The sequence below is a fragment of the Empidonax traillii genome, unplaced genomic scaffold, assembly GCF_003031625.1.
Source record: "Empidonax traillii isolate 1590-97213 ecotype Southwest subspecies unplaced genomic scaffold, ASM303162v1 scaffold476:size613836, whole genome shotgun sequence".
Classification (NCBI taxonomy): domain Eukaryota; kingdom Metazoa; phylum Chordata; class Aves; order Passeriformes; family Tyrannidae; genus Empidonax; species Empidonax traillii.
In genome coordinates, this window is record NW_020955669.1 from 552,574 (window position 1) to 562,607 (window position 10,034).

The window sequence follows — 10,034 nt, forward strand, 5'->3', positions numbered from 1 at the left end:
TAAATCATGATTTTTCCAGCTTTCCAAGCCATCCTTTCCCCCAGGCTTACTCCAAGGCCATCTCCCTGGCAGTTTTCTCAGCTGGAATGGCCTCTGTTGTTGCCATGACAGTGACTGCCAGGATCACAACACAAAGGTGAGGAGCCTGTAAGTTGAGGGAGGCCTCATGGAGGGTTTGATTGATAGAAAAAGTGATTTTTTTTAGCTCGGTAAGAAAGAGTGTGAGCAGCTCCTCCACTTGCCCCTTGCTGGGTTCCCAGGGCCTTAAGCCCTCTGGTAAATAAGGAAGTATTTGCCCAGAAGTTATGAGAACAGAGGCTGATCAAAAAAAAAAAAAAAAGGAAAAAAACCCAAGAAATTCTTTGATTTATTTCTGAAGGATTCCAAATTGGGGGGGGGACGACGGACGCAACCCAACCCCAAAACAAACAAACAAAAAAAACCCAACACAAACAGAAATCCCAAACAATCCACCAAAATAAAAAAGCTGCAGCTGGGGGCATATACTGCTACTGGCAGATTTTAAACACCCTGACACTTGGGTTTTGGAAAGGAAAATGTGAGGAACAGGGACTGAAAGTGTTTTTCCACGTGGTGATTGAGTTACCATACAACTGTATGTGTCTATGTGTTGCATCTACAGCTGGAAGTGGATCTTGAGGAGCTCAACATGCAGTCGAATTATCAAGTTATCTGTTTTGCCAGAGGGCTATGCCACTAGAAGCTAATAGCCATGGAAGACTTGGATGATTTAGATGTCTGCTCTGTTCATTTCTGTGCTGGAAATGGCCAAAATTAAACACAAACCGACATTAAATTCACACTTTCAAGTTGTTCCCTTTTGAGAATAATGTAGGCTAGATCCAATTAGCAATTACCACTTATTTATTATGAACAATTAGAATTCTAATTAGGCTTATTTGAGCCTCAGCTACTCCCTCAGATTGGATTAGCAGATAAGGTACTTCTTGTGCTAGTAATTATGGTTTACCATGAAATTACTCTCCCCTCTCCCCCCCAGAAAAGCATCGAATTAGCCATGAGTGGAATTATATTTATCACAGGACCCCGTGCAGCAGAGACTTCGCAAATAAATACAAACAATTAGAAAACCACTCGGAGTGCTGTGCCAGCACAGTAATTAGGGTTTGAAAAACAGGCATTTTTTTTTGCTGAGGCCAAACCGGTGGGGTTGTCGTGTAAGATGAAGCTGGAGAGTGTTCAGCAAGAGCCTCTGGCTGGTCCCCTCACAAGAGCTGACCCAGCAGACGGAACAGTGCAGAGAATGGAGTGTTCTATCAGCAAGATCCTGCAGGAAGGAGCAGAGTTTGTGAATTGTTGCCCAGTTTGCTGAGGTGTCGCAGTGACCCCGGTGGGGGACGGGCAGATGACCCAGTCAGACCAACGCGAGGCAGTGCAGTTCAGTAAACACAAGGAGGGCAAGCACAGACTAAACCTGATTTTTTGATCATGAAAGGACTCAACAACACAGCAAGGAATGCAATTCAAAGATAGACAGTAAAAGCTAGTAAATTCTGAGTGGCTTCATAAATAATTAAGCTCCAGTTATTAATAAATATGCTTGCCATTAAAGGGAGGAAGACTGAGGAAGTCTTTCAGAATGTATAATTCAAAATATGTTGACAAAAGCAAGCTGTCAGCATAATAATTTGCCTGCCTGTCTGTAAAATATGACATGATAATTCTTCCTATTTCAGTAAGAACAACCTACGGTGCAGACAGCACAGAATAGAACACTTGTATCATAGTAACTCAAACTACCTGTTTAAGTTACACAGGTGAAAAAAATAGACCTCAGCCCACACATTGTGGCCTGGCACAGAGCAGCACCCAAAGATGAATGTAGATGATGAGATTAATTTGTTGGGCCCTTACTTATCACCTAGGGACTGAGGCTTCATATATTCTGAGGTCATTTCCTGCTGCATGCCCAACATGCTATTTCAGCTTTGGCTCCAGCCAAACAGGGCAATTTACTGCAGCCAGAAGGGGGCCAGAATTACCACAGATCACATTATTAAAATGCACTCGTGGCTCAGCTATTTGACACCCGAGGGTGGGCTCTGCCATGGGTTCCTGCTTAGGGTGGCACGTGGAAAGGGCTCTTCCTTTTTGGTCTGCCTGCTGCTTTTTGCCCCTGTGACATTCTAAATTCACGAGCTCTGGTGCAGGATTTTCTTGTTTGCACTTTACCTGAGTGCTGGAGTCTGTTTGACCATGTCTTGTCTTCATGAATTTACAGTTTATAAGGAATAGGTGTGCATGCAGAATGCTCACACTGCCCCATTCCACAGTTTATTTAACTATTTTCCTGATGAAGGGGTGACCTGCATCATCTTAGCGGCTTTCACAAGTACTTTAATGAGTTGCAGCTTAATATGTTGCTTTAAAGGTGGCCCAGCACGCCCTCCTTCTGTTAGGAAGGTTCTGGCAGTCCCTGCAGGAGTCCAGCTCTTCTTGCTGCTCTTCAACAGCCAAAAGTCAGGCAGCTCCATCAGTCAGGCCAGACCTACCTGCTAAACCAAAACAGAGATGCTCCATCATTTGTCTTCAGCAGACACAGGAAGCTCTGCCTGCAACCACAAATTAGCATGAAAATTTATCACAATTCAGTTTATTGTACAGGGTAAATGGAGCTCAGGGGGTTTTTTTTTGTTTGTTTGCTTGCTTTAACTTAAATAATAGTATCTGTGGGGCTCTTGTTTCCTGTGTACAGTCCCTGATATGCTGTGCCCCTGAAGATAGAGCACATCTAATGAACTGTTTATTTTTATTTACCAAAACCAGACTGGTTTTGAAGTGTGCTGCTCACACTACTGCCCTAGCCATGCCCACCTGCTCATTTCAGCTGGAATTGATTTTTCCTGTAAAATGCTACCAAAGCATTCACAGAGAGGAAGCTTTTTAGGCTTGAAACCAAATCACACACAGTACCCAGAGGCATTCTGAGTACTCACTGAATGGTGGATGTGGTTTCAAAGGAAGATGAGCAATTTACATATACTGAACTACTTAGTATCGAGCTACATGATGTGAAAATAAGATATTGCTCTAATGGCATTTGGAGTCAGTGAAAAAGCTTATATTGACGTCATTATCTGACTGTGGTGTTTCCACACTATCTCAGGGACTCATTTCTCTGCATGTCTTTGCTCCTGAAAGAGCCCTCCTTGATGCCCATTTAAAATCCAGCAGCAAATATCTTCCGGTGAGCTCAGTGATGGAATTCTCTGCAACGATATTAACTGAGGTCGATCATCCACCAGGCTGGCATGTGCATGTTGTTTGGGTTTGAAGTGGTACAAAGCAGCTGCCCGGCCCTGAGAGCAAGATGCAAGTCTCTGAACTGCAGGAAGAGCAACAACTGGAGTGAGTGACAGCAGCAAACCCGTGAGACTGGGCCAGCCAACTTTAATTTCTTTGTACAGCATGCACATGGAAGGGTCCTCACCTCCTGCTCCAGTGATGATAAATGACAAGATGTCGACAGTTATTAATTAAACTGCCTGGGCATGGCAATGTACAGGATGAGAAGAGCTAAGAAATGTGGAGCATTCCTTCTACCCCATCATGAGAATGAGGCCCCTGCACTGTTCTCTGGCACAGCAGAGATTAGACCAAAGCATCAGTATTCCACTGCAAGCTGGCTACCTAGTAACTGCCTGAACACAGGGCCCTAAAAATTGAAATCCCCTCTCATGCCATGTGCAGTAATTAAACTTCAGCATTCTTTCTGCAGGAAATGTTTCTCCCGTGTTGTTCCCACAGATTGTGCTACAACAACTATTTTAGTCCCGTGAACTATTAAGCAATTATAAAGGGATTTTCTCAGTCTGCTTTTACTGAAGATCAAAGACAAAGTGCTTACTTTTTTTTTGCTTGCCATATATTTTAATTTAGGACACCAAACATCGAGCAAACACAGAACTCGAGGCGCTGGGCAGTCAAACAGAGTGGAATTAGTAACTTGAATGTGAGCAGAAAGGGTTCTGAGAGTAGAACATTTTTAAGAGCTCTGAGTTTAAAATCAGATTTTCCAAACCATTTCTGATATGAAGGGAGTCATAATTATATTTGAGACTCTTCTGTTGCCTGAGTAATCTTTGGAGGAAGCTTTTTTTGAGGTTTTTAAATTTGCAGACACCTGGACATTTGCAGTGGAGATGTATTCCCCTGCAAAGTGAACATATTCCATACACTTTCCAGATTTTCCCCCCTCTTAAAAGTAGTCCCAAAATCTGGGTGTGCATAACCCATAACTCAAGAAATTATCTGAATTTTTTTTTCTCTTCAGTGAATTGCTTGAACATTAGCTCATTTTAAACTGCCACGTGCTGCAGATGTGAAGAATCCTTCTGTTATTACTGCTAAATATGTTTCTTCTGGCTGATTAGTATGGTTTTTTAGCTTTTCACAAGTAGATTTTTTTTTTAAACTGCTTAAATGTAATCTGGGTGATTGTCCTTTAAATATTGTCTTAGGATCCAGATGTCAAAAATCAGTTCAGCTCCACAGAAACCCGTATTGGTTGCAGTTATCTCTTGGACAAAACTTCATTCTTTCTCATGTTTTGGGTTTGTTGGGGTTTTTTTAAAAGCTTTCTGGACCAGCCTCTCACCAAATTTGTGTGTAAGGTCTCCCTGGACAGCCAGGTCCAAATATTCTGAAATGATGCCACTAAAAATATCCTATTCACTATTTCCTATCAGTGAACTATTCTCCACTGAACATTGGCTTTTATTAAAGCTTTTCATTCCACAAAGTGCATTTGTTCCATTGCAAGTTCAATCCTTGTGACTGATTGGCAATTCTTGATGCCACATTCGAGATATTACTCCCAAAACCACTTCTAGAAAAATGTATCTTTTAAAATGGGCCTATTTTTGACTCCTGGGAGGACTCCAGACACCTCTGAGGATTAATTGATTTGGAAGCCCATATTAATTGATGATCAGGCTGAAATTCTCATCCATTTTGTCAATTCATTGGAAGTCTATGCCATCAATTTACCCTTTTTCTCCCCTCGGTAATGATTCCCTGATAGCACTGCTTTTGTTTCTGGACATACAGAAACTCAACATGAGTGAGAAGTTTTCTGGTTCTGAGAGCCACCCTTAATCTGAAGAACAATTTTAGACGAAAACTATCACTTTTTAAAACTAACTTCTCCTGCTAATTTGACTAGGGAAAAAAAATAAGGCCCTGCAAATAGCAAAACCCTTCAAATGGGAGAGTAATTACCTTAAATTAAGCCTTATTTCTGGTTATGAAAAAACCCCAACAAAACAACAAACCAACAACCACTCAATTCTAAAAGCATGTTGGGCAGACTGGAAGCATCAGAGTTAAATACTGGCCAGTTTATAGTGAAAGGGAAAGGAAATAGCCAGGAGGAGGGAAGGAAGAAGAGATTAGAGAAATTGAGAGATGTAAATAGTCTCAGAGGAGCCACCATGTCCCAAGACCTCTCCTTAGGGAAGTTTTTACACCAAAGAATCTGGTAGCCTGAATGAAGGATGACATAACTTATTTATTTAGCCAGAGCTGAGCTGTTTTCTTAATTGAAATAACCTCATGCCACGAACATTAAATTGTTGGCGAGGCGATAAGGATGTCTGTTTAATTTAGGGGCCTTGATAACCATGAAATAAATACCCTTTTATTCCTTGGTTTGAGAGTGTATTTAAGTTGCCTGGAAAGCCATGAACAAGAAAGATTGAGTCTTCAGGTTAATCTTACAAACAGTCTGATGAGGGTGTCTTTAGACTTTAGATTTATAACTCAGTTAAGGAGTTAGGGCTACTTCCCTTTGAGATTAAATTGATGATATTACCATTATGGACACCGAGAATGGACCAATATTTTCACACCCCGAGTGCTGCACAAGTTCAAGGGATGGCCAAAATGGCTGTGAACCAGTCAGCCCCTGGGAGAGGCAGGGTTGGGGTGGATTAAAGGCTTAGACACAGGTATTTAAATACCCAAAATGACACCAAGGTGTGTAGTGTGGTCGATGCTCTATCTGGAAGGGAGATCATCCAGAAGGGATCTGGACAGGCTAGAGGGGGAAAGGCAAAGTGCAAGGCCCTACACCTGAGCCAAGGCAATCCCACACCTGGGCAATGAGTGGATGGGGAGCAGCCTCTCAGAGAAGGACTCGGGGATATCAGCGGATGGAAAAAAATCTTAATCTGAGCCAGCAATGTGCGCTCCCAGCCCAGAAAGTCAATCACATCCCGGGCTGCATGAAAAGCAGCGTGACCAGAGGGTCAAAGGAAGGGATTCTCCCCCTCTACTCCACCTTGTGAGAACCCCAGCAGGAATGTTGTCTCCTGTTCTGGGGGGCTTCTGGGAAGAGCCTGGACCTCCTTGAGAAGGTCCAGAGGAGCACCTCGAAGATGATCAGGGGGCTGAAGTGCCTCCCAAATATAAGGACAAGGTTGAAAGGGTAGGGGGCTGTTCAGCCTGGAGAAGGGAAGGCTCCAGAATTCCTTAGAGCAGGTTTCCAATCCCTAAAGGGGGCTGGCAGGAAACATGGGAAGGCCTCTGTGCCAGGGGTTTAGTGATAGGATGAAGGGCAAGGGTCTTAAATCAGAAGAGGTTAGGTTAGGCTTAGGTTAGATTTTAGGAAGGAATTCTTCCCTGGGAGGATGGTGAGGTCTTGGCACAGGTTGCCCCATCCCTGGAAGTGTTCAATTTAGCCATATACTGTGATGGGGTAGAGATGAGATGTTTTGAAGACTCTCTTTGTGTCTGCTATATTTTTATTTCAGAATTAGCAGGGTGTGTGCTGATGAGTTTTACCCCTACTCATGTTTTAATGATTAGCTTCACTACCCTGTTTTCACAGTAAGAACTTGCCCTCATAAAAGAACAGCGAAAGTTTTTAGGATTGGAAGAAACAGCCAGTTCATGAAACAGCATCAGAAATGGTTAACAAAGGTAGAAGAATCAGCGTTGCATCCTCCCCTTTGGTCTTCCATGTTTATTGTACTCTAGCGAGAACAAAATTCATTTTGGTCTAAAAAAAAATACAGCGAAGCATCACATTTCCTAATCCAGTGAAATGGCAACAAGGCATTGTGAGCCTCATGCATGAAAATCTGCAGCTTGATGTCACAGCTCTCCAACATTCAGTGTCAAAACTGTTCTTGGGACAGAAGAGAAATGTCAGTGCCTGTGAATATAACTGGGAAAAGCTTTGTACACCTAAACAGCATCAGCTGTGCTGCAAGTTCTGCAGCTTGTACTGGTTTTATTTTGAATGTTATTTTAAAAGTGGACTTTTCACTCCTTGCCTGTCAAGGGGTGCTCCAGATTATTCAAATTTCAGGTTAGCTCTGCACAGTATGTTCAATCCCAGCTCAAACTACTACATATAAATATGTTATATGATAATTTGAGACTTTTGAGCCTGTTTATTATAGAAAAGATCTCCTGTGTGCCCATACACTGCACTAATTTTGAGTGACACGAGCTAATTATAAGTTGATGTCATATGGCTAAAAAAATACGTGTTTATTCCTTCCATATTTCACAATGCTGGCTCTCTCAACCACACTTGCAGAGCACAACACAATGTATTTTCTTGGCTTAAGCCCTCCCAGTATAAAGTCATGTTCTTTGTGGTGCAATTTGTAATTAAAAAGTTGACCCTCACCCAAAATCTTTGGGATTTTGTGGATACCAGCAGGCTGTTTCTGCTCCTTGTAGCTTTATTTTTCACCAAATAATAGTAGAATTGTATTTTTGCCAGAAAAAAAAACCCAAATAAAGTAGGCACACCGACTCTTTTTAGCCTCCTGATAACATAAATTGCAAAAGTGGTGGTTGGAGGCGACTGCTTCAGGAGTGCAATTAAAGAAGACTAATCATATATCCTGACTGCACATCTCATCCACTTTTAACCTGTGGTAAGGAACACAAATCAGGATGGGGGTTGAGAGGAAATGCAGCAGTGAAAGTGCCTCAGGACTCCCCATCCACTGTAGGAGCTTTTATAACTTGGAAAGAACCAATCCTTTTATTGTTAAGTCAGAAAACTGCAAGATTTTGAACAGCAGATTAAAAGCAGGAAACGTTTGCACTTTTGGTAGATGAGAACCGAGCAGGAGAACTTTTTTTTTTTTGCAAGGGGGTTCCACACATTATTTTTTTTTCAGTGAGAGGTATCTGAAGAAATCAGGTTTCAGTCAAGAAATCTTGACTGACAGTTCACAGATTTCTTGTTTTCTTTGGTGGCTTTCTCAGGCTGTGAACACATGAATCTGGAAGTGTCACTGGGAGCAGGAGGGAGACTGAAATCAGTAAAATTTTTCTTCCCCAGGGGAAGCAGAAATGAGAATATGAAAACAGTTCTGAGCTGCTCATCTGCCCAGGAAAAGTTTTTCCATGAGAAATATCAACCACTGGAGCAAGAAGTTCCAGGATGGAGTTTCTTTAGAGATGTGTAGGTTATTAGAATTAAAGACCTTGACACTACCACAGAAATTGGAGTTGACACCCTGCCTGCTCTGTGAGATCACTGGCTTTGCAGCCTTATATTGCAGCTGAAAATCAATGAGTCTTCCTACAATTAATCGTTATTTCTACTTTATTAACCACGTAATTAAAATTAAAAATAACAGACCAATATTTTTAAAGCAGTGTTACTTCTCATTTTCTACAAGGAAAAAAACATTGCATAAATAACTTCTGGGGAAAAAAAAATAAATATGTTAATTCATTCTCTTAAATGATACCTTGTCTCTCTAGGTTCTGGTCCCACGTAAAATAATTGAAAAATCTATCAACAACATCATAAATTTCCACATGATTTCAGCATATTCTACCAGATGTATACAGGACGTGACAACTCACTAATAGTATTTTTTAATGTAAAAACACAAACATTAGTCTGAGTGCTGAGAAGCTAAGTAAAGGCAAGTTGCTGCCAAACTAAAGACTTACCAAAGCTGCACATACTAAAGACCTTTTTCTAGAGGAATTAATGACTCCAAAATTAGCAGAGGCTCTCTTTTCATGCAGAGCCACCACTGCACTCCCAGAGCTTGGCCTGCACAGCCCCAGTGCTACAAAACGTGTGGCCAGATAATCCAAACTCTACAGAACAGAAAAATGTAAATAGAGGTATCTAAGCTGATACTAAAGCCAAATGCATTCTAGGAAATCAGGAGTGATCAGCATCTTTTATGTTAAACCATGCATATGGTTAGCTGTGTACAGGACAAACATCAGTGAGGTTATCTGCTTTGAGAGGAGCGAGCATTTCATAAATCTGCTTCCCCCTCGTAGAATTTGTTGAGTTGTTCCTAAACCAAGCCACTGTTTCTAAATCAAATATGGTTTTAGCTGCCAGATCTCAGTTTTGAATCTGTTGGTCCCACAGTCTTTTAGGCAAAGGTATGAAATAGATTTGTCACACTTTTACTTGTGGTTTTGATCTTTGTGTTTTAGAGGAAAACTCCTGGTACATGAGGATGCCTGACAATACGGTAATTTCCCAACGATTTGACTTCAGTCACCATAACTGTTGAAATTCCTGTTATACCTAACTTTCTACAGCTTCTTCAGAGAGCATTCACTCTCCTGATGCTTCCCTAATTGGATGCTGGCCCTGCATCATGGCTCTTGTGTGGGAAAGGGATCTCCACGCTCTTTTCACTTGGAGTGAGTGGAATGGTTTCTAGCAAAGTGTGATTGTCACCATAACAGCTTCCCTTCCCTCTGCCTGCCTACTCATCATACAAGCCACACAACCCCTCGTGAACCTCCAACCTGCACCTCTCCCTTCAGCCTGAATTTAGACGTCGCTACCTCCAGCTTGGTTTGTCTCGTTTTCCTATCAGACCATAAGTGCTACAATCTGACAGATTTATTTATTTATTTATTTTTGCCTATGTGAGCATTTGACCCAGCTTTAGCAGAAGGAATTGGAACCTACTGCAGTCAGAACGTCACTGCTGTGGCCTCTGAGTGCCCTGTGACGGTTTGCAAAGTTACCCGGAGCCGCC